Genomic DNA, 24,827 nt, shown 5'->3' on the forward strand with positions numbered 1-24,827 from the left:
ATCTTTATCATCATATCGACCTATTTTTCATACATAATCAAAATACAAAAGTTGATACTAGCCAGTGTTAAAAACGTACACGTTTAAGAAAGTAATATGCATACTTTCTATTATTTTGAGGGCTCAGAAAATGGGCAGCAGAATTGCATGTAATCGCTGTGTTTGTGGGTGGCACATAGTGTTTCAAAATATTCTCAAAAGATATACATCCATATAAAGCTTTCAGCCCAACAAAAAGGAAGGGAACAGACAGACCAGACTACCTTTGGAAGTAAGAAACTTCAATCTACCCTCATAAAGTCACACATTTAAACATATTTAACCATCCCCACTGAAACATCATCCCTTGTAAAATGTGTATCGTGGCGAAATAAGGTACGTTCTAGCTACAAAAAACACAATATTGAAAGGGTGTGGGGGGGCGGCGGCTGGTTTATCATATGGTGTCACAACCGACTAGGCACCTAAAATATGACATCTGTTGACACGTAACCCCGTTCTGCGCCAGGTGCCACAGCTCGCAGTTATAGGAACTGTTAAACAAGTATACAAACAACAAAACAAACAAAAACAGCCTTTCCTGAGTGTAGCAATTTGACAGAGATGTGTTGGAACGGCGTCTGTAGGTGACACTGTAACACATGTTTTGCAGCAGTGTGCTTTAGTGGGTGTGCTGCTTCAGTGTACATCTGTCACTGTTCGTGTTAGAGACTCTGACACTCATTTGCCCGCGGCAGGGCTGCCTTGGGTGGATATAGGCTTTCAGTGGATGTCCCCCTGTCTCTTTCAATGTTTCCTTACAACGGAAGCCTCCTTGTGTCACACTAGCAGAGTGCACTCCAGGGCTTTAATTGTGAATGCACATTTTTAAAAAAATATTTAAATATATATAGGGAGCACTATTGCGGAACCTGTAAAAATAAAATATAAATAATATATATGTATAGATATTTATATATCAGATGGTCGGCGATAGCATCCCTATAATTATGGTTATGTTTCTTTCCAATGCGAATAAGAATTTCTGGGTGGCTTATATCTCAAAAACGTATTGAAACACTGGAAAAGTTGACAGATGAGAAAGCCAAATGTAAATATAAAATAATCTGCATAAGGAACCTCTAATCAAACATATGTAGCTAATCTGGTTAAATTATTAAACAAATAAACATGCAGGCCTTTAAGTACTGGACATTAATTACCTTGCTAGAAATGCATTTGACTGAAGTACAGTTTTGACACAAACAATATATATAAAACATTACTAGACTAACATGTTTTGACTTCAAATACACTTCCTTTAGGCCCCATTCTTCCCCTTGATCTCTATTTTATCCACTAGGAATTAAAGCTATAGTCTGCCAAAGACTTAGCTGATTCCGTGTCTAACAGGTATCCACTGGCATATAGGTGCAGTCTAATACTGTACAACGCCATTCCTAGCCTGCCAGAGGTGGCGTGTTAACAAAACGTTCGATTTGTATTCTCTAAAAAAGAACCCCCTTTGTAGACTAAGATTTGATGTACGAGACATACAACATTGGTCTGCATATATAAGTCTCTGTTCGTATGTTAGGTAAGTAATATAGAGGGATACCTTCCATCAAACTCAAAAAGGGTTGTGGTTAGCATAATGTGACAGGTGGCTGTGATGCTGGAAATGCATTGGAGGGACAGGGCCTCCCTGTCCTTGTCCTGTAGTCCTTTTTTCATTTGTGTTCTGTATTATTTTCTGCCCAGGAGTCCATGTGGGACTCCTGGCAGTGCAGCTCTTCCTGTTTTTGGTTTGGTGTACAGACCCATCGGATACCCTTATGGCACCCATGGATGGGGGTACAACCCTGTGCCCCTAGTGTATGTTTTTGCGCACCTGTGGGTGGCCCACAGAGCAGGGTATGGGCTAGTGGCAGCTCCATGCTGAATTTGACAGGTGCTCTGGGTGTCCTCCATTTTGGGATACCCAGGCCCTGCCAGTGGAATCAGTTGATTCCTGATAGAAAACAAGATGGCCCCTGTGGCCTCTTGCTTTCTATTGCCTGTTACCTTGTTTTCCCAAAGTCCTGGGAAGCCCTGACTCTGTCCCTTCCCCCTGACTGGCTGTTGGGTGGAAGTTCCATATATGGTGTTGTTGTGAAGGCCCGGCCAGACTAGCTGGAGCCTTCCCAGTGACTGTATGTTATGGGTACCTCCTGTGGGTGGGACCTGGGTGAATGGAGTGTGTGACCAATATGCACTTCTTGTTGTGGTTGTCTGGTTTCTGGCATGAGAGACAAAGACTGAGACAGCCCTGCCCGAAACTGGCCTGAATGCAGTGTGTAGTGTTGAATGGCTGGGTACTTGTCCCAATCCACATTCCTTGTTGTGAGTGTCTGAGAGGGAGGAGGATGGCCTGAATGCACTGTGTGCCTGATTGGCCGACTGACTGCATGAATGCCCTTCTGTATGATTGGCTGCTGAGAGTGACCCAGCAGTGTTGATGAGAGACAGAATAGTATATCTGGGGACCTCTCACCACTGGAAATTGTTCAGAAGCGTTCAGAAGCTGTGTCTACACTTTAAGAGTAACTAGAACTGCTGATCCTCGACACCCAGCTGGAAGAAGAAGACTTGCTGTTGCATTTGCTTTGACCGATCTGAAAGCTGCCGAATCCATCGAAGACTGATCCGAGAGAGGACCTGGTAAGGTGCCCTCTTCCCGTGCTCCGAGGGACCATCGAGCACCGCTAACCTTCGCCAAAGCTCCCTGGAAGTCAGACCCTCGAAAGGCTGCCAACCAGAGACGGGACCGCTGAGGACAACGAAGCAAAGCACCCGGACTTCGCCGCTGTTGAGGTCTATTGCTGTCGACCAGGGTTTGCAGGTTTGTGTAACCGCTGGAGGCCCGTCGAAGTTGTGTTGCCCAGCCGTGGGGACCGCTTGACGCCATGCCGCCGATGACCGGAGCCGCCCGCTCCTTTGCGTAAGAACATTCGAATTGAAGGACTCCCATGTCTGCGCCGTCGACCACTTTTATCCCGCCAGAGAAAGTCGAGGACGACCAACGCACCGAGGAGAATCCGCCGGTGGGTTTCCCCCCACCTCACGACCACAAAGACTTCAACGACACGACGCCCTTGCTGGGCCACAGTTCTTTAAATTTTTTGCGGTCCAGAACTATTATCACCAAGGTGCCCGCACGCCTCTTCCTTGCAGGACGCCAACACTCCATCGTCGACGAGCACCGCTCGGATTGAAGCTGCCGCCTCATCGATGCCGTTCTACCCTGTTCACCGTCGGACATTTGACGACCCAAGAACGGTCGTCGATTCCCCAACGCCGAACGCCAAGTTCACCTTCCTCAACGCCTCTCGACGATCCGTGACTCCTGCTTTAAAGGGGGTCACTCAAGAAGGATCTGTCGATGCCTCTTCGAAGAACTCTACTCCACCAGGCACATTGGGGGGGTAAAAACATTATAGGAGGGAATAAGACTATTGAACAATATATGGACTGGGCTTGTTCTATATATCTTATTTTACAGGTTGCCCAGGTGGGGGGATCTCCACACAGAACTGTAGTTAAGTAGCTGAATCAGTACTCTGCCTATTGTTTCAACCATCCTGCTTTCCTTCCTCTCTATTGCTGGTTTCCTCTTTATTGATCTGTGTGACATTTTTACATTGCTATGGGTGCACTTTAATGAGATCTAATAATATTAGTGGTACCACTTTAGAATTGTAGATATTTACCATTGTTGATTTTCCCGAGCACAAAGTGATTTATTGTGACAGTGTACATACCTTTGAATATTAATTATATAAAGACTGTGTTTTCAGTAATACAGTGTGTGCACATTCCTTTGTGGGGGTTTGGGGACTACACTGTACTTAAGAACCAGCCTGCATCACCTCCTGAGAAACTAGGCCTTGATTGCTCGTCCATTGCTACCGCTTGAGAATCTTGGCTGGGGTCCTCTCTGCCTCTCCTCTACCATATAGAGAGCGGAAGTACAGGCACCCGCCACCAGTATCTTCACAGTGGCCATGCCCCCTTTCAGTATAAACGTGACAAAAGGTCAAGGTCATACGTCAGTAGTCCCGCCCCTTAATTAAAACATATTTTCTTCACTTTAGAGAATCAGACAGTTTGGAATTAAGATTCTGTCCCAGAAAAACCCTGCATTCTATACCTTTCTTTTGCTGTTCTGACAGCTTCCAGTTCTCTAGCCAATCAGCAAGCTATACATAGAGACTCCCATCACCTGTAAAGCCTATATGCCCAACTTATTTGTGTGATGTATTCACAGTGGGCACTTGTCAAGGAGACATTGGCAAGCTGTGTTACAGAAGCCCTGAACTGCCATATTATCCCCTTGCCCAGGCTCTATTGGAACTGGAGCAGCCCTTGCTATCAGTCTCTCCTGTGGGATAGCTGAACTTCTTCACCTTCGGTAGAGGCCTTCACCTTGGATTCAGAACCAGTAACGTGGATGTTGGTCACATACCACAGAGTAGAGATCTCTGGTGCAGGCTTTAATACTTCTTTCGAACAACTTTGAGGAACTTCTGATTAGCTCAGCCTATCAAGGGTTCTGAGAAATGTCTTTGTATTTATTATCTGCTGGTGATTTCTCATAATTTTAGTTTTTGTCCAGTGGGATCAAGCAGAACACTCTCTCTTTGTAGCATTGTTGCTTATCCCCCTTCCCGGACCAGTAACTCTCCTGCCATCGGCTATTTCCTAGGGACCCCTTGCCACCCGGCAAAGTACTGGCTTAGCCCTCACTGGCTGCCTCCTCCTCGGTGCCCCACTGTGGCACATGCCAGATTTCCCAGCTGCACACTTGCAGCTTCTCTATACACTCTGCAGTGCCAGGAGGCTGCCTCTTGCAGCCAAAACTTCAGAGATGCCTTGAAAAGCACTTCTTAACACTCGTGATTGGCCCAGGATGTCAAGTCAGGATTCCAAGGCACCTAACGCCCAATAATGCTCCCCCAAATGCAGGTGCTAAGGCTATAATAACTTTCGTTTGGCCTCTATGAAGCCAGAGATGCATTGATATATTGTCAGTGGGTATTCACTCATCTTGAATAACTGATTGATGTAATTTACCCAAATATCACTTTGTCAACATTCCCATCGGAAATTCACCATGCTGACAGGAAGGGGTAGGGTTAACAATGAGGATTTAAAGCTCATGGTAGGGGAAGAAGAGAACAGTGAAAATAATAGGAAAACAAGCATTGACAAAGGCAATATATTTGGGTGTTTTTTTGTGAAAGAGGAACATACATATTGGCAGATGGGAATATGTTTAAGGAAAAGAAGGGGAAGTGGATACTTTAATACAAATGTGAGGATTGATTATTGAATGATAGATAGATGTGTAAGGGCATGGTATTGGAGGGATGAATGCCAGATTTTGAAGAAGTGTAATGGATAAATGCTTGAGATCATATGATAGGCATATGGAAGCATACATGCATAAGTGGGCTTTGGAAGACTGTGTCTAGGTATGAGTGGATGAGTGGATACATGAGAATGTGAGGTTGGCTGCATTACAGATTGTGAAGGCAGAAGTGTGGAGACCCCAGCAAGTCTGAATCACAGAATTGCTCAACACATCATACAGTGCTACAAGACTGAATGAGGAGGATGTATGCACCAGACGATTACACCTGCAGCACTACAGGTTTTATAAAGTCTTCCAGCAGCAGCCTGTTGTTCTTTTTTTCCACAGACTTACAGGCCGATTCATGGAATAATTAGCGCGGCGCAAGTGGGCAAAAACGTGCGAATCGCAGTGGAATAGCAAAAATCGCAGTGCAAGTGCGAAAATCGCACGAAAAGCAGCGCACATCGATTCATGGAAGTCCGTACGCGAGAAAACCAGCGGATGTGCGATAAAAAAGTGCGCGGCGCACGTTGGCGCACAGGCCATCTAACAGCGTGCGCCAGGTCACAGCGAAAATCGCACAGGCCACAGCGAAATTCGCACATAGCGCGGCGCACGCAAAAAAAGTAGGCGGAACACGGGCGTAACACTCGGAATGGGGAACAACTTTCCAAAACGTGGGCGTCACGGGGGAAGTACAGGGCACAAGTGCGCGGAACGCCCACACGCTCGCCTACAACACGTATTCATGGAATAGAATAGGGCAAAAAAGCACACGCTCAAACCAGCGCACAGGCACAAACACGACCGCCACAAGAAAGCAGGCGGTAGCGTCTCTGCGGCTGTAAGAAATGTGCGCCAAAAGGTGCGCCAACAAATAGCACCTATATACTGCCATGATGAATGTCCTATACTGTGGCCCTCCAGGACAAATAACGTGCAAAGGGGTACCCACAAACACGGACACCCGCTGACAAAAAATACGTGTGCGTGTATACCGGGGTGCGCGGGAAGTCTCACATGCGATTTGGCCGGGTACGTGGATTTCAGGGGTGCGCGGGAAGTTCCACACGCGATTGGGCCAGTGCGAGCAGGGTACGGGTGTTTCAGGGGTGCGCGGGAAGTTCCACACGCGATTTCAGCAAGGTATGTGTATTTCAGGGGTGCGCGGGAAGTTCCACACGCGATGTCAGCAGGGTACGTGTATTTCAGGGGTGCGCGGGAAGTTCCACACGCGATTGGCCCAGTGCGAGCAAGGTATGTGTATTTCAGGGGTGCGCTGGAAGTTCCACACGCGATTGGGCAAGTGCGAGCAGGGTACGTGTATTTCAGGGGTGCACGGGAAGTTCCACACGCGATTTCAGCAAGGTATGTGTATTTCAGGGGTGCGCGGGAAGTTCCACACGCGATGTCAGCAGGGTACGTGTATTTCAGGTGTGCGCGGGAAGTTCCACACGCGATTGGCCCAGTGCGAGCAAGGTATGTGTATTTCAGGGGTGCGCGGGAAGTTCCACACGCGATTGGGCCAGTGCGAGCAGGGTACGTGTATTTCAGGGGTGCGCGGGAAGTTCCACATGCGATTTCAGCAAGGTATGTGTATTTCAGGGGTGCGCAGGAAGTTCCACACGCGATTTCAGCAGGGTACGTGTATTTCAGGGGTGCGCGGGAAGTTCCACACGCGATTGGCCCAGTGCGAGCAAGGTATGTGTATTTCAGGGGTGCGCGGGAAGTTCCACACGCGATTGAGCCAGTGCGAGCAGGGTACGTGTATTTCAGGGGTGCGCGGGAAGTTCCACACGCGATTTCAGCAAGGTATGTGTATTTCAGGGGTGCGCGGGAAGTTCCACACGCGATTTCAGCAGGGTACGTGTATTTCAGGGGTGCGCGGGAAGTTCCACACGCGATTGGCCCAGTGCGAGCAAGGTATGTGTATTTCAGGGGTGCGCGGGAAGTTCCACACGCGAATGGCCCAGTGCGAGCAAGGTATGTGTATTTCAGGGGTGCGCGGGAAGTTCCACACGCGATTGGGCCAGTGCGAGCAGGGTACGTGTATTTCAGGGGTGCGAAGGAATTTCCACACGCGATTTCAGCAAGGTATGTGTATTTCAGGGGTGCACGGGAAGTTCCACACGCGATGTCAGCAGGGTACGTGTATTTCAGGGGTGCGCGGGAAGTTCCACACGCGATTGGCCCAGTGCGAGCAAGGTATGTGTATTTCAGGGGTGCGCGGGAAGTTCCACACGCGATTGGGCCAGTGCGAGCAGGGTACGTGTATTTCAGGGGTGAGCGGGAAGTTCCACACGTGATTTCAGCAAGGTATGTGTATTTCAGGGGTGCGCGGGAAGTTCCCCACGCGATTTCAGCAGGGTACATGTATTTCATGGGTGCGCGGGAAGTTCCACACGTGAATGGCCCAGTGCGAGCAAGGTATGTGTATTTCAGGGGTGCGCGGAAAGTTCCACACGCGATTGGGCCAGTGCGAGCAGGGTACGTGTATTTCAGGGGTGCGCGGGAAGTTCCACACGCGATTTCAGCAAGGTATGTGTATTTCAGGGGTGCGCGGGAAGTTCCACACGCGATTTCAGCAGGGTACATGTATTTCAGGGGTGCGCGGGAAGTTCCACACGCGATTGGCCCAGTGCGAGCAAGGTATGTGTATTTCAGGGGTGCACGGGAAGTTCCACACGCGATTGGCCCAGTGCGAGCAAGGTATGTGTATTTCAGGGGTGCGCGGGAAGTTCCACACGCGATTGGGCCAGTGCGAGCAGGGTACGTGTATTTCAGGGGTGCATGGGAATTTCCACACGCGATTTCAGCAAGGTATGTGTATTTCAGGGGTGCGCGGGAAGTTCCACACACGATTTCAGCAGGGTATGTGTATATCAGGGGTTCTGGGGAGTACCACACGTGAATTGGCCGTGTGGGCCCTCCCAGGTGTACGCTCCACAACCTCCACGGACCCTGCAGGCAGCCCACACCACGGACGGGGGAATACCCTGCACCCATGCTCATGTCCCACAGGCAGCCCATCCACCATGGGCATGCCCCCCAGCCAACCCACATGTCACCTTGCACTACTGATCAACAATGCATGTCTACCACCACCCCCCAGCCACCAGGGGAAGCCTCCACCAGGCCCCCACCCATGTCTCCCACCACCCCCACCCCCCAGCAGTGCAGGGGCAGCCTCCACCAGGCCCCCACTCATGTCCCCCTGCGCCCCCACCCACCAGCATCCAGGGTAACCCTCCACCAGGCACCCACTCATGTCTCCCACCACCCCCACCCCCCGGCAGTGCAGGGGCAGCCTCCACCAGGCCCCCACTCATGTCTCCCACCACCCCCACCCCCCGGCAGTGCAGGGGCAGCCTCCACCAGGCCCCCACTCATGTCTCCCACCACCCCCACCCCCCAGCATCCAGGGTCACCCTCCACCAGGCCCCCACTCATGTCCCCCTGCACCCCCACCCCCTAGCATCCAGGGTCACCCTCCACCAGGCCCCCACTCATGTCTCCCACCACCCCCACCCCCCGGCAGTGCAGGGGCAGCCTCCACCAGGCCCCCACTCATGTCTCCCACCACCCCCACCCCCCGGCAGAGCGGGGCAGCCTCCACCAGGCCCCCACTCATGTCCCCTGCACCCCCACCCCCCAGCATCCAGGGGCAGCCTCCACCAGGCCCCCACTCATGTCCCCCTGCACCCCCACCCCCCAGCATCCAGGGTCACCCTCCACCAGGCACCCAGTCATGTCTCCCACCACCCCCACCCCCCGGCAGTGCAGGGGCAGCCTCCACCAGGCCCCCACTCATGTCCCCCTGCACCCCCACCCCCCAGCATCCAGGGGTAGCCTCCACCAGGCCCCCACTCATGTCCCCCTGCACCCCCACCCCCCAGAATCCAGGGTCACCCTCCACCAGGCACCCACTCATGTCTCCCACCACCCCCACCCCCCTGCCACCATGGGCAGCCCCCACCAGGTCCTCACAATCCCCAATCATGTGCGTAATGGTCAGCCTCCACAGCCAAAAAGCCCTACCAAGTAACCAATTCACCCACATGGAAATGGAAATCACATGTTACACCCCCAATGTTCAATAAGCTAATGAACCCATGTCCGTCACACACAATGGTTGCAATTGAATGGGAAAACACACAACATGACATGCATGAAACCAATGAGATGATACCACACAGTGAAGTATGGAAACAAAATTGTATTTAAAAAAATAAAGAATGCTAAAGAAAGAAAACAAACTACAATGTGAATGAGAAAAAAAAACCTGCATGTCTGTATAAAAACACAAAACTGGAAATCCGAATCCCAAAAAATTTTGTCCAAAGTCAAATGTAAAAAAATCTCCATGCAATAAAGAACTATGTACAAAAATACCAAGGGTCCATGAGCCAAACTGAACAAAGGAAACCTACTAAAAAACCTACCTAAAAATCAACTATATACAAAAAGTGGAGCAGTGTCTGTCGACTCCAAATCATAATAAGAAAGAAAGGAAACCTAAAACTAAAGAACTATATACAAAGGCGGTGGGCAAGTCCAGCGGCTCACTCCGTGGTGTCCCGGGCCAGGGCATCATCGAACTCCTGTTCGATGTCCCGGAGGCGGTCCAGTTCCATGGCCCCGAGGGTCCGCAGGGACGACGCCGTGTCCTCCTCCAACCCCCTGCGGATTGCCTCGAGGCACTCGGCCCGCCTCAGGGCCCTCCGCATGGAGTTCTCCATCCTGACCATTGTGAGCCGCGCCTCTTCCGCCCGCCGCCGCTCCGCACATATGGCGTGGCCCAACCGCTGCCACACGGAAGACACTCTCTGTCCTGGGTCCCCCTGCCCTCCGGCCGATGCCTGCCCCTCCGATGTCGAAAGCCCCGAGCCTTCATGTCTCCCACCATGTTGCTGCTGCTGCTGCTCTGCCTCTGCCCGTGCACTGCCTCCTGCTGCCTGCACATCCTCCGCCGGTTGGGGTGCACTTGTTGATGTGGCCACCCCTGCTGGACCTCCGACTCCCGACTGTGGCAGGGATGCCTCCTCCACCAGCCTGGCCGCACCGTCAGAGGCAGCTCCACAGGGCACCCAGGTGACTGATGGGTGGGAAGATGGCACAGAGGACGACTGGCGCATAGGGGGTCCAGTTGAGGAGGGGGTCGGAGCAAGCCCCATCAGACGGAGGAACCCGGCCTGGGTGACCTGTCCCAGCAGGCTGACGTGGTCAACGAGCCATTCGAGATGATGTGCAGTCTCTCCATGAAAAGACTGCAGGTCACCTCGCATGGCCCGTTGACGCAACGCCACACCAGCCAGGACAGGCTCAACCCGGACCTGGATGGCCACGTCCGCAGGCAGAGGAAGGCCAGTTGACGTCAGCTCATCCCCTGCCTGAAAACGGGTCTGGACGTAGGCATCCCTGCTGGTGCAAGATGATGCAGGGACAGGATCGGGGACAGGATTGCACACAGGCACCTCCGCGGCCGCCTGTGCTGCCTCCTGTCCCTGGTCCTGCACTGCACCACTAGCACCAGTGGGATCCCAACCTCCAGACCCCGTCTCTGGTGCTTGCGCGGCCCCCTCCTCCACCAAACCCCCCACCAACCTGGATGACTCCGTGCCATCTTCCCCTGTTGGGCCCTGTGGGGTCCCAGCTGCCTCTTCTGCTGCCGAGGAGTCCAACTCCAACCTCCGCCTCTTGGACCTCCTCCCGGCAGCTGCGGCCTGGGACGCGGCACCGGACTCCTCACTCCCCGACGAGATGACAACACGGGAGGGGAGCCGGGCCTTGCGTCTCCGGCTGGCGGTCGGATCCCCGCCGCTGTGCTCCACAGCACCTTCTCCGCCCTCTTCATCAGTTGACGCTGCAGACAGGGAGAAACAAAACACAGGCATCAGGGCACTGTACAATGGACACATACACGCATGACAGTTGCACATGAGTGGCATTGGCAAACCTCAGACATGTCATCACAATCCCCAACACACATGTCATTGCAACTCGCACACATGAGCCATACCACAGCCATATCGCAACTGCCACCACCATCCATACACATACAACTGCATCAGCAGCCAAAGGGGAGCCAGACATCACATGCAACACAGGAAGTGCACCACACATGTACACACACCACCACACTTGCATGCATGTCTACACCTCTGCCAAGTGTCGCACTGTTCAGACGGGCATCCATGTCACATCTGCCAATCAGGCTTCCACATACCGCTGTCACATGCATCCATGTTGCATCACTGTTGCACCCTTGTCAAATACACACACATGCACATGTACACAGTGCTCATACATGCAGCCGAAAACAACATACATTCCTGACATCACGGACATGTCTACTTACATACACATTCATCCAAACATGTGTGCACGCACAACTGCATTTGCCATGCAAGCCCACACACACAAGCACCATCCATGTCTCACACATTACAGCCCTCGCATGTGTCAGCCCCACGGCCCTGTACACCCCCACCCATACTCGACCCCATACAAACAGATGTGCAACCGGCACAATGCCGAATAATCACCACACGCACTGCTCACAATCAGGATGCATGTACACTCACCGCTCGACTCCAGACGGGTCTGCTTCTCTAGGACCTGGACGTGGAGCGCTGGGGATATGCGTTCCAGGACCCCCATCTGTTCTTCCAACAAGTGGCCCCGGCGCCCCTTGGCATCCGCTGCCTTCAAGAGGCGCCGGGCCTTGTTCAGGGTCCTGGACCTGAAGTCCTCCCAGCGCTTCCTGACATGTTGTAAGTCCCGGACTGCCACCCCCTCCGCGTAGATGGCAGTCACGATGTCAGTCCAGATCCGAATCCGTCCTTCCTTGTCGGCGCGGGAACTTCCGAAGAGGGCATCATACTGCCCCAGGACTTGCTCCACCAGGACACCAACTTCGGTGGCACTGAAGCTGGTGCCCCTCTGCCTCTCTGGCCGGGGGTTGTCAGTGGTCACAGATGGTGTTTGCCCCGACATGACAACCCCAGAGGCAGGAGTGGGTGGGCAACTGGGTCCTGGGGCTGGGCTGTGGAGCGATGGAATTCCAGTCGGGAGTCTTCGGTTCCAGCACGGGTGGTCACAGCAACAGCACCCCTGGCTGATGTGCAGGCAGCAAATGGCAGTGCACGTGGGCAGCAGGCAGTCAGGCAGCAGCAGATGGCAGGTGGGAGCGTGCTCGGGGCTCTGGGGGGCAGTAGTTCGGCCTTCTGGGCAGGAGCGTGGTCTTCCGTGTGCTTACGCGTGGCCAGCTTGGTACGGAGTGATTTGGCACGTGAAAATCCTGCACGTCAGCGTGAAAACCGAGGAAAGGCCCTTAGCGCGTAAGCGCGTCAGCACGCATACGCGAATCTATTGGACCAAAGGCCCTCAGCGCGTAAGCGCGTCTGTGACGTTACCCGCACGGGTGTTTCCCACACAGCACGTGATGACAGAGCAGACGTGGAAAGACTGCACGTCAGAGTGTAATCGCGTGTAATTGGACAGCACGTCAGAGTCTCATTGCGTGTAATTGGACAAAAGTGCGCGTACACGCGATTGGCCTATGTACGTGTATATCAGGTGTGCGCGGACACTTACACACGCAAGTACATCAGCGCACCTGTATCCCGGTGTGCGCGGCAATTTCCACACGCTATTGGACTGGGTACTGGATTTCAGGGGTGCGCGGGTCACACGCTCGCCTACAACACGCGCAACGCATTAATTTGCGCGCTAACAAAATAACAAGCTCAGACCCAGGATGAACATACCGTTCCTAGCAGCAGTGGGCGTGGCCTACCAAAGGAGGAGGAGGAGGATAGTCAGGACCAGAATATTCACACCCAGAACCAGCCTTTTCGGGATGCCTGATGACCGGGTGCATGGGAGGTACAGGTTTCCACCACACATCATACTGGACCTGGTGAGTGAGTGGGAGGATGACCTCACATCACCCACCCTGTGCTCCCAAGCACTCAGCCCCCTGGAGAAGGTCCTCAATGTACTGCACTTCTTAGCCACTGGATAATTTCAGCGGACAAGTGCCATTGTGGGTGGTGTATCACAGGCCACCCAGTCACGCTGCCTACACCAGGTCTTGAACATCATCACTGCACGCCCATCAGTCCGCAGGCACATATACCTGCCCAGAACCCCTGCAGAAAGGCATGCTGCCGCCCTGGATTTTTACGCTGTGGCACGATTCCCCAAAGTGCTAGGTGCCATCGACTGCACCCATGTGGCTCTATGTCCCCCCAGGGCATCTGAGCACATCTAAAGGAACCGCAAGCACTGGCATTCCATCAACGTGCAGGTAGTATGTAATGCCAAGGGAATCATCACCTCAGTATATGCCAACTATCCTGGGTCAACCCACGACAGCATCTTTTACCGAATGTCCACCCTAAGCCAGGACCTAGAAGCTGGCCGGCATGGCGATACATGGCTGCTTGGTGAGTATGAATGCCACTGCACATGCATGCATGTCAGATACTGAGCAAGGTCACAACCCCACCAATGATACCAATCACCACCTCCACAGGGGACAGTGCCTACCCTCTCAGCCCCCACATGATGACGCCAATTCGGAACCCCACCACGCCACCCCAGGTAAGATATAACGCAGCCCACATTACAACCCGGGGCATAGTGGAGCGCACATTCGGAGTGCTGAAGTCACGCTTTCGCTCCCTTGACCGTTCTGGCGGGCAGCTGTTGTACGCTCCCCCAGTAGTGTGCAGGATCATAGTGGCAGCATGTGTCCTGCACAACGTTGCAACACGGCGGGGCCTGGCCATGGACATGGTGGTGCCCCCCCATCCCCAACCACATGCACAGCCGCTGCGCATGGGAGGGGAAGGGCACGGGGGGAGGCAGCCCGTACACAGCTAGTGGCTAATTACTTCACATAGAAATCACACCCCTGTGGAGTGCACACTGCCCTGACACATTCCATCTGACAATCAATGATGACTCAACCTGACACTGATCCTGAATGTCTGGAGAAAGAACCGTGAAAACCATATCAGCCTGAGATTGTTCACCTGGAAGTGTCACAATGTGTGCATCCTTACCCACACTGACACCACCAATGCAGTTTTGTGAAGTTACACATTCAAGCAGCTAAAATGAATACCCACTTGCAAAATGCAACAAGAGGACAGTGCCATGTCAGCCAACCCAACCCCAGCACCGCCACACGACACACCGTGCCATGTCATGCTATTTGCAGGTAAACAAAGTAATCCCCACAACATGACACTAGTGTCACAATGTACAGTGTCCCTATTAGAAACTTGCAACACCTGAAATGCTCACAGTAATGCCGGACCAACAACAAACTTGAGCACGTACTACCATTAACATGACATCACTAATGTTTAATATTAGTAGTCTCACCACCTGGAAATGCCTGCACTCCCACCACTACCAACTGTGCAGTGTTGGCGCCATGTAGAGTTGTAGGTGCACTGCTGCCAACATGGACCACATCTCCAGACTAGAGGTCCTTGTGTAGACATGAGGAAGGGACCTGCAAATTGGGAGGTAGACACAGGAGATGAGTTACACATCAATGCAACATGCAGTGTACAACACAACAGCAATATGCACTAGGAATGTATACACAGTATTGACTACAGACTGCCCACACAGCTCATGGGAGTCCAACGTCACTGTGTAATTCACTGTCACTTGGGCACACCCTTTGCAAGCCCATGGAAACGGGAAGCAGGAGGGGTGTGTGTGACTCAAACCCAAGCATCTGAACCAAATACATTACAAGCCTGAATGTGCCCAGCCACAATGCAGCGTATGCCCACAGGACCCACGGAAGCCAACAAATCGTCCCAAAAAAATTGGGAATAAAAGAAATGAAAATAAAAATAAAAATAAAAATTAAAAAAAAAAAAAAATGGCCATTGAAGGGCCCGGGGGGGTTGGGGAGGCCACCCAGGAGGTCTGAGGACAGGATGCACACCAGATCCCACCTGCGTGGATCCTGGGAAAAAAAAACACCTCCATGGGCTCATGGCCCACACGGCTACCCTATTGTGGGAGTATCACTGCTGTCGCTATTATCACCCTGTGCAGCTGCATCCGGCGGTGGTTGCACTATGGGAGGCAGCCCACGCAAGGCCCTAGTCTGCTCCTCCATGGCTGCAAGCATGCAGGTGTGGTAGGTCTGGTTCTGGAGGATGAATGTGCGGAGGTCCCCATGCAACAACTCATGGGATGCCCGGACCTCCGCCCTCGTTGCCTGCATCTCAGCTGAGAGCGTACGGGTGAGACGCTCCAGCTGCTGTTCTGTCCTTTGGTGTGTTGAAGCCTCAAGCTCAACAAGAGTCGTCCTGAGGTGAAGGAGCTCCTGCCTCAGGGCTTCCCTTGGCCCTGGGACTCAATGGAGATGGCCTCCTGCAGAGTCGCCAGTGCCGCCCGCCTGTCCCTGTTGGACCCCAACATGTCCTCCCTGTGTGACTGGCAGATGGAGTCGGTTGCCTGCTCTAGTCGCTCCATCAGCCTTTCAGGGGGGACAATGGAAGTGGCCACCCTATCCATGGCCTGAGCCATCATCTCGGATGATGCTGCCTGTTGGGTTGCCATACCGTAAATGGATTGCTCCCATGCAGTATTGCCAGGTGGCGTACGGCCACCACGTCGGCGGGCACCACACCTGTCTGGGGCAAGGCGAACTGCGCCTTGCTGTGCCGGCACTGCCTGAGGCTGCAGGACTGCATTCCCCCTCTGATCTGCTGGCCCAGGAACAGGATCAGATGTCGCGGAGTGTGACCCTGCATCCGTAAGCACCAAAGGCGTAGCTGCCAACACTGACATCCCCATTGAGGGTTCTGACCCTGGTTCAGGTGGGTGAGACAGAACAGAATCCCTCCCTGGAACACTCACCTGCGACAGCACGTAGGTCTCATCCGAATCAACACCTGAGTACAGCTCGGGGGAGGTGCAGCCAGAGACACCCCTTGAGAGCAGGACCTGCAGCACTTGTGGGTTCTCACCCACCACCACACCACGTCCCTCACTGGTGGTTGGTCGGCCCTCGGACCCCTCCTGGGTCTGCACCATCTCCACAACCCCAGCAGTATCAGGTGAGTCTTCCCCTGCAAAGACATAAAAACAAAGAAATGGAAACAGGCTCTAGCACCATGGCACACAATGAGGGCTGAGAAGCAAGAGAACCAGTACCTGTTTGACACATGTCCCACATGACTAAAACCCTCCCATGCATGCACCCTCACTGCGTATGAAGGGCAGGCAAATGGCACACACCGATGACACCAAGATGGAAGATGAACACATTTTCTGCATGCTGCCTGGCAGTGGCATCACACATTGGCCTGTGATTGGCAGGTGAAACACACATGCCATCACACAGATGGCATGTACCATTGCTATTGAGTGAAGATGGAGAGGAGGGCAGCACCTATTCATTCAGTCCAGTTCCCGCATGTAATAGCTTTTCTAAATCAAACAGGTCAGATTCTTCACCTGGAGCTGCCAGTCCGAAATGGTGCAATTGCACAGGGACATGTTTGAAAAAATGATATCCAGGTAACAAAGTCACTCCACTTTACCATAGCCATGTCAGACATGTGACTAGAGGACTGCGACATGCCTAGTAAAAGTGGTGGAATGCAAACAATCTGACTAAATGAACAGTGGAAAATTAAGCAACAATGTTGTGGCAAGGTGACACTTCAAGGGCAACTGGCGTGCAGTTGGGCTAGATGTCTACTGTTGGCAGAAGGGATACTGCTATGGGCAAATGCAGCTGCGCAGGATGTATTGCATGAGGCACATGGCTGACCCATACGACTCAGGCGCACACACTCTCACCTGTCACACAAACAGAAGCCCTCACACACACCATGCACATGGATGACACACACATGCATGTGCACTCACCGGACAATGCCTCATAATCAGCCAAATCTCCCACGCCTTGGATCTGTTCCTCCGTGACGTAGGTCCCAGCGACTGACTCATGTGGAGTGAGTTCCATGTCTACTACTGGAGACCCACCTCCAGTCACTAGAGTTGCGGCATGACTTGAGGCCAGCTTACTCTTTGCCCTGCGCTTTAGGTCATTCCAGCGCTTATAGCAATCATTGGCTGTGCGCCTCACGTTTCCAAGGGCACTTACGATGTCCGCAACGGTCTGCCAGTGTGCCTGGCGTTGTGCAAGTGTGGTCTTGGATCCTGCAACAATGACCATCTCGTTGTCATGTGCGGACACATACTCGACAAGTGCATTCAGTTCGTCATCCGTGAAGCTGGGCTTCCTGGATGGGCCGGACTGTGTAGCCGTGTCTGGGGCATCAGCCTGTGCCGGACGAGCACTCTTCCTCTTCCGCTTGGAAGGTGGTGGTGATCCTGAGTGTCCTGCGCCGCTCTGGACACTAGGGGCAGGAGCCCTGGTGGACTCTGTATCAGGAGTGTGGGATTGCACACTCAGCATGGGAGTTGGTGCAGGCATTGGCTCTAGTGTGATGGTGTCAGGGGGAATGTCAGCAGCATGGACTAGGACCGACACTGTCCGGGCTGGGTGTGTGAGGGCTGGGGTGGATGGAGCCGCAGCTGCCCCTGCAGCCTCTCCGCCCTGCCTACTTGGTGCAGCAGATGACCTTGCTGCCCCAGATGCACGTGGCATGGTGACATCAACGTGCACCAGCGCACGTGTCATAGGCCTGCTGACCTGGAAGTCAGCCATGGAGTCAGCCAGGTCTGGTGCCACAATGGGCTGGTCCAACAAGGACTGAGCATGGATGGTGTCAGCCACATCAGCCTCAACGGGAGGGGGGGTGGGGGGATTGTGGGTGCCCTTGACTGGTCCTCCACACATGGGGGTCAGGCTCACCCTGCAAGTAACAACCACGTCCCCTACCGGATCCACCACGGCCACCACTTGTGGCTCTTCCACCTTTGCCACCCTTACGGAATCCTCGCCTCCCAGCCATGGCACTGATGTTAATGTGCGTATGGGAGTGGCTGTAAAATATTGTCCTGGGCAATTGGGGGTCAAAGGGGTTGGGTACCAGATGGTAATTGTACCCTAGTGCTCTTGCAAGGCTGATTGTAACCCCTGGGGAAAGATGACGGGTCACGCTACGCACAGGAGCCCCAAAAAAGGGAGATGACGTGCACGCAACCCCTCCTAGACCACGTGTGCAGAAAGAAAAACCTGCACTACGCTGTGGCACCCAGTAACACAAGAATGAAGGTATGCGTGTCACCTGCAGCCTAGAATGACCTCTGAAGGGGTAGGCTACACACGGGGGGAGCACAGATGTTAGATACGTGCGTGACTCACCGTCAGCCAGGTAAAAGAGCGTGAAAAAGGAGCGCGTTTGGTTGGCAACACCCCCGCCAAAAGAAGATTTGTACGCTGTCTGAGGAGACAGGACAACAGTAGAAGGGAACACTGTTTGAGGGAACAGGCCCAGGTAAACCAGTAAAAGAGGAAAAAGAGAAAAATCTGTCAGAGGTAACAGGGAATACAAACTTGAAACGCTGTGAAGTAAATCGCTTGTGAACCGACAAGAAGTACAGAATTCACCCACTCGCTCTCCACGAAAAGCACGTACAAGGAAATGGTGTTCTACGCGTACCTTTTATACAGGCCCACACGTCCAGCGTCACTTACGCGGCGTGTACGCGCTAGGGCCATTTCCACCAATTACACGCTTTGTGACTTATGCGTGTAGGGCCATTTCCACCAATTACAGGCTTTGTGACTTATGCGTGTAGGGCCATTTCCACCAATTACACGCTTTGTCACTTCTGCGTGTAGGGCCATTTCCACCAATCACACGCGATGACACTCTGACGTGCAGTCTTTCCACGTGTGCTCTGTCATCACGTGCTGTGTGGGAAACACCCGTGCGGGTCACGTCACAGACGCGCTTACGCGCTGAGGGCCTTTGGTCCAATAGAATCGCGTATGCGTGCTGACGCGCTTACGCGCTAAGGGCCTTTCCTCGGTTTTCACGCTGACGTGCAGGATTTTCACGTGCCAAATCACTCCGTACCAAGCTGGCCACGCGTAAGCACACGGAAGACCACGCTCCTGCCCAGAAGGCCGAACTACTGCCCCCCAGAGCCCCGAGCATGCTCCCACCTGCCATCTGCTGCTGCCTGACTGCCTGCTGCCCACGTGCACTGCCATTTGCTGCCTGCACATCAGCCAGGGGTGCTGTTGCTGTGACCACCCCTGCTGGAACCGAAGACTCCCGACTGGAATTCCATCGCTCCACAGCCCAGCCCCAGGACCCAGTTGCCCACCCACTCCTGCCTCTGGGGTTGTCATGTCGGGGCAAACACCATCTGTGACCACTGACAACCCCCGGCCAGAGAGGCAGAGGGGCACCAGCTTCAGTGCCACTGAAGTTGGTGTCCTGCTGGAGCAAGTCCTGGGGCAGTATGATGCCCTCTTCGGAAGTTCCCGCGCCGACAAGGAAGGACGGACTCGGATCTGGACTGACATCGTGACTGCCATCAACGCGGAGGGGGTGGCAGTCCGGGACTTACAACATGTCAGGAAGCGCTGGGAGGACTTCAGGTCCAGGACCCTGAACAAGGCCCGGCGCCTCTTGAAGGCAGCGGATGCCAAGGGGCGCCGGGGCCACTTGTCGGAAGAACAGATGGGGGTCCTGGAACGCATATCCCCAGCGCTCCACGTCCAGGTCCTAGAGAAGCAGACCCGTCTGGAGACGAGCGGTGAGTGTACATGCATCCTGATTGTGAGCAGTGCGTGTGGTGATTATTCGGCATTGTGCCGGTTGCACATCTGTTTGTATGGGGTCGAGTATGGGTGGGGGTGTACAGGGCCGTGGGGCTGACACATGCGAGGGCTGTAATGTGTGAGACATGGATGGTGCTTGTGTGTGTGGGCTTGCATGGCAAATGCAGTTGTGCGTGCACACGTTTGGATGAATGTGTATGTAAGTAGACATGTCCGTGATGTCAGGCATGTATGTTGTTTTCGGCTGCATGTATGAGCACTGTGTACATGTGCATGTGTGTGTATTTGACAAGGGTGCAACAGTGATGCAACATGGATGCATGTGACAGCGGTATGTGGAAGCCTGATTGGCAGATGTGACATGGATGCCCGTCTGAACAGTGCGACACTTGGCAGAGGTGTAGACATGCATGCAAGTGTGGTGGTGTGTGTACATGTGTGGTGCACTTCCTGTGTTGCATGTGATGTCTGGCTCCCCTTTGGCTGCTGATGCAGTTGTATGTGTATGGATGGTGGTGGCAGTTGCGATATGGCTGTGGTATGGCTCATGTGTGCGAGTTGCAATGACATGTGTGTTGGGGATTGTGATGACATGTCTGAGGTTTGCCAATGCCACTCATGTGCAACTGTCATGCGTGTATGTGTCCATTGTACAGTGCCCTGATGCCTGTTTTTGTATCTCCCTGTCTGCAGCGTCAACTGATGAAGAGGGCGGAGAAAGTGCTGTGGAGCACAGCGGCGGGGATCCGACCGCCAGCCAGAGACGCAAGGCCCGGCTCCCCTCCCGTGTTGTCATCTCGTCGGGGAGTGAGAAGTCCGGTGCCGCGTCCCAGGCCGCAGCTGCCGGGGGGAGGTCCAAGAGGCGGAGGTTGCAGTTGGACTCCTCGGCAGCAGAAGGGGCAGCTGGGACCCCACAGGGCCCAACAGGGGAAGATGGCACGGAGTCATCCAGGTTGGTGGGGGGTTTGGTGGAGGTGGGGGCCGCGTAAGCACCAGAGACGGGGTCTGGAGGTGGGGATCCCACTGGTGCTAGTGGTGCAGTGCAGGACCAGGGACAGGAGGCAGCACAGGCGGCCGCGGAGGTGCCTGTGTGCAATCCTGTCCCCGATCCTGTCCCTGCATCATCTTGCACCAGCAGGGATGCCTACGTCCAGACCCGTTTTCAGGCAGGGGATGAGCTGACGTCAACTGGCCTTCCTCTGCCTGCGGACGTGGCCATCCAGGTCCGGGTTGAGCCTGTCCTGGCTGGTGTGGCGTTGCGTCAACGGGCCATGCGAGGTGACCTGCAGTCTTTTCATGGAGAGACTGCACGTCATCTCGAATGGCTCGTTGACCACGTCAGCCTGCTGGGACAGGTCACCCAGGCCGGATTCCGCTGTCTGATGGGGCTTGCTTCGACCCCCTCCTCAACTGGACCCCCTACGCGCCAGTCGTCCTCTGTGCCATCTTCCCACCCATCAGTCACCTGGGTGCCCTGTGGAGCTGCCTCTGACGGTGCGGCCAGGCTGGTGGAGGAGGCATCCCTGCCACAGTCGGGAGTCGGAGGTCCAGCAGGGGTGGCCACATCAACAAGTGCACCCCAGCCGGCGGAGGATGTGCAGGCAGCAGGAGGCAGTGCACGGGCAGAGGCAGAGCAGCAGCAACATGGTGGGAGACATGAAGGCTCGGGGCTTTCGACATCGGAGGGGCAGGCATCAGCCGGAGGGCAGGGGGACCCAGGACAGAGAGTGTCTTCCGTGTGGCAGCGGTTGGGCCACGCCATAGGTGCGGAGCGGCGGCGGGCGGAAGAGGCGCGGCTCACAATGGTCAGGGCGGAGAACTCCATGCGGAGGGCCCTGAGGCGGGCCGAGTGCCTCGAGGCAATCCGCAGGGGGTTGGAGGAGGACACGGCGTCGTCCCTGCGGACCCTCGGGGCCATGAAACTGGACCGCCTCCGGGACATCGAACATCGATGATGCCCTGGCCCGGGACACCACGGAGTGAGCCGCTGGACTTGCCCGCCGCCTTTGTATATAGTTCTTTAGTTTTAGGTTTCCCTTCTTTCTTATTATGATTTGGAGTCGACGGACACTGCTCCACTTTTTGTATATAGTTGATTTTTAGGTAGGTTTTTTAGTAGGTTTCCTTTGTTCAGTTGGGCTCATGGACCCTTGGTATTTTTGTACATAGTTTTTTATTGCATGGAGATTTTTTTACATTTGACTTTGGACAAAATTTTTTTGGATTCGGATTTCCAGTTTTGTGTTTTTATACGGACATGCAGGTTTTTTTTTTTCATTCACATTGTAGTTTGTTTTCTTTCTTTAGCATTCTTTATTTTTTTCAATACAATTTTGTTTCCATACTTCACTGTGTGGTATCATCTCATTGGTTTCATGCATGTCATGTTGTGTGTTTTCCCATTCAATTGCAACCATTGTGTGTGAGGGACATGGGTTCATTAGCTTAATGAACATTGGGGGTGTAACATGTGATTTCCATTTCCATGTGGGTGAATGGGTTACTTGGTAGGGCTTTTTGGCTGTGGAGGCTGACCATTACGCACATGATTGGGGATTGTGAGGACCTGGTGGGGGCTGCCCATGGTGGCAGGGGGGTGGGGGTGGTGGGAGACATGAGTGGGGGACTGGTGGAGGCTGCCCCTGCACTGCTGGGGGGTGGGGGTGGTGGGAGACATGAGTGGGGGCCTGGTGGAGGCTGCCCCTGCACTGCTGGGGGGTGGGGGTGGTGGGAGACATGAGTGGGGGCCTGGTGGAGGCTGCCCCTGCACTGCCGGGGGGTGGGGTGCAGGGGGACATGAGTGGGGGCCTGGTGGAGGGTGACCCTGGATGCTGAGGGGTGGGGGTGGTGGAAGACATGAGTGGGGGCCTGGTGGAGGGTGACCCTGGATGCTGGGGGGTGGGGGTGGTGGGAGACATGAGTGGGTGCCTGGTGGAGGGTGACCCTGGATGCTGGGGGGTGGGGGTGCAGGGGGACATGAGTGGGGGCCTGGTGGAGGGTGGCCATGGTGGCAGGGGGGTGGGGGGTGGTGGGAGACATGAGTGGGGGCCTGGTGGAGGCTGCCTCTGCACTGCTGGGGGGTGGGGGTGGTGGGAGACATGAGTGGGGGCCTGGTGGAGGCTGCCCCTGCACTGCTGGGGGGTGGGGGGGGGGTGGGAGACATGAGTGGGGGCCTGGTGGAGGCTGCCCCTGCACTGCCGGGGGTTGGGGTGGTGGGAGACATGAGTGGGGGCCTGGTGGAGGCTGCCCCTGCACTGCTGGGGGGTGGGGGTGGTGGGAGACATGAGTGGGGGCCTGGTGGAGGGTGACCCTGCACTGCTGGGGGGTGGGGGTGGTGGGAGACATGAGTGGGGACCTGGTGGAGGCTGCCCCTGCACTGCTGGGGGGTGGGGGTGGTGGGAGACATGAGTGGGGGCCTGGTGGAGGCTGCCCCTGCACTGCTGGGGGGTGGGGGTGCAGGGGGACATGAGTGGGGGCCTGGTGGAGTGTGACCCTGGTGGCAGGGGGGTGGGGGTGGTGGGAGACATGAGTGGGGGCCTGGTGGAGGCTGCCCCTGCACTGCTGGGGGGTGGGGGTGGTGGGAGACATGAGTGGGGGCCTGGTGGAGGCTGCCCCTGCACTGCTGGGGGGTGGGGGTGGTGGGAGACATGAGTGGGGGCCTGGTGGAGGCTGCCCCTGCACTGCTGGGGGGTGGGGGTGGTGGGAGACATGAGTGGGGGCCTGGTGGAGGCTGCCCCTGCACTGCCGGGGGGTGGGGGTGCAGGGGGACATGAGTAGGGGCCTGGTGGAGGGTGACCCTAGTGGCAGGGGGTGGGGGTGGTGGGAGACATGAGTGGGGGCCTGGTGGAGGCTGCCCCTGCACTGCTGGGGGGTGGGGGTGGTGGGAGACATGAGTGGGGGCCTGGTGGAGGCTGCCCCTGCACTGCTGGGGGGTGGGGGTGGTGGGAGACATGAGTGGGGGCCTGGTGGAGGCTGCCCCTGCACTGCCGGGGGGTGGGGGTGCAGGGGGACATGAGTGGGGGCCTGGTGGAGGGTGACCCTGGATGCTGGGGGGTGGGGGTGGTGGGAGACATGAGTGGGGGCCTGGTGGAGGGTGACCCTGGATGCTGGGGGGTGGGGGTGGTGGGAGACATGAGTGGGGGCCTTGTGGAGGGTGACCCTGGATGGTGGGGGTGCAGGGGGACATGAGTGGGGGCCTGGTGGAGGGTGGCCATGGTGGCAGGGGGGTGGGGGTGGTGGGAGACATGAGTGGGGGCCTGGTGGAGGCTGCCCCTGCACTGCTGGGGGGTGGGGGTGGTGGGAGACATGAGTGGGGGCCTGGTGGAGGCTGCCCCTGCACTGCTGGGGGGTGGGGGTGGTGGGAGACATGAGTGGGGGCCTGGTGGAGGCTGCCCCTGCACTGCCGGGGGGTGGGGGTGGTGGGAGACATGAGTGGGGGCCTGGTGGAGGCTGCCCCTGCACTGCTGGGGGGTGGGGGTGGTGGGAGACATGAGTGGGGGCCTGGTGGAGGGTGACCCTGCACTGCTGGGGGGTGGGGGTGGTGGGAGACATGAGTGGGGGCCTGGTGGAGGCTGCCCCTGCACTGCTGGGGGGTGGGGGTGGTGGGAGACATGAGTGGGGGCCTGGTGGAGGCTGCCCCTGCACTGCCGGGGGGTGGGGGTGCAGGGGGACATGAGTGGGGGCCTGGTGGAGGGTGACCCT

The 24,827-nt window shown here is 55.1% G+C and overlaps 1 protein-coding gene across 3 annotated transcripts in view; it reads right to left on the minus strand.

Annotated features, from left to right (window-relative positions):
• MYO16 (myosin XVI) overlaps positions 1-24,827 on the minus strand; it is a 3,167,675-nt gene that overhangs the window by 432,413 nt on the left and 2,710,435 nt on the right. The gene's annotated exons all lie outside the window — the stretch shown is intronic.

The sequence above is a fragment of the Ambystoma mexicanum genome, chromosome 7p (genome assembly GCF_040938575.1).
Source record: "Ambystoma mexicanum isolate Mex_15411 chromosome 7p, UKY_AmexF1_1, whole genome shotgun sequence".
Lineage (NCBI taxonomy): Eukaryota > Metazoa > Chordata > Amphibia > Caudata > Ambystomatidae > Ambystoma > Ambystoma mexicanum.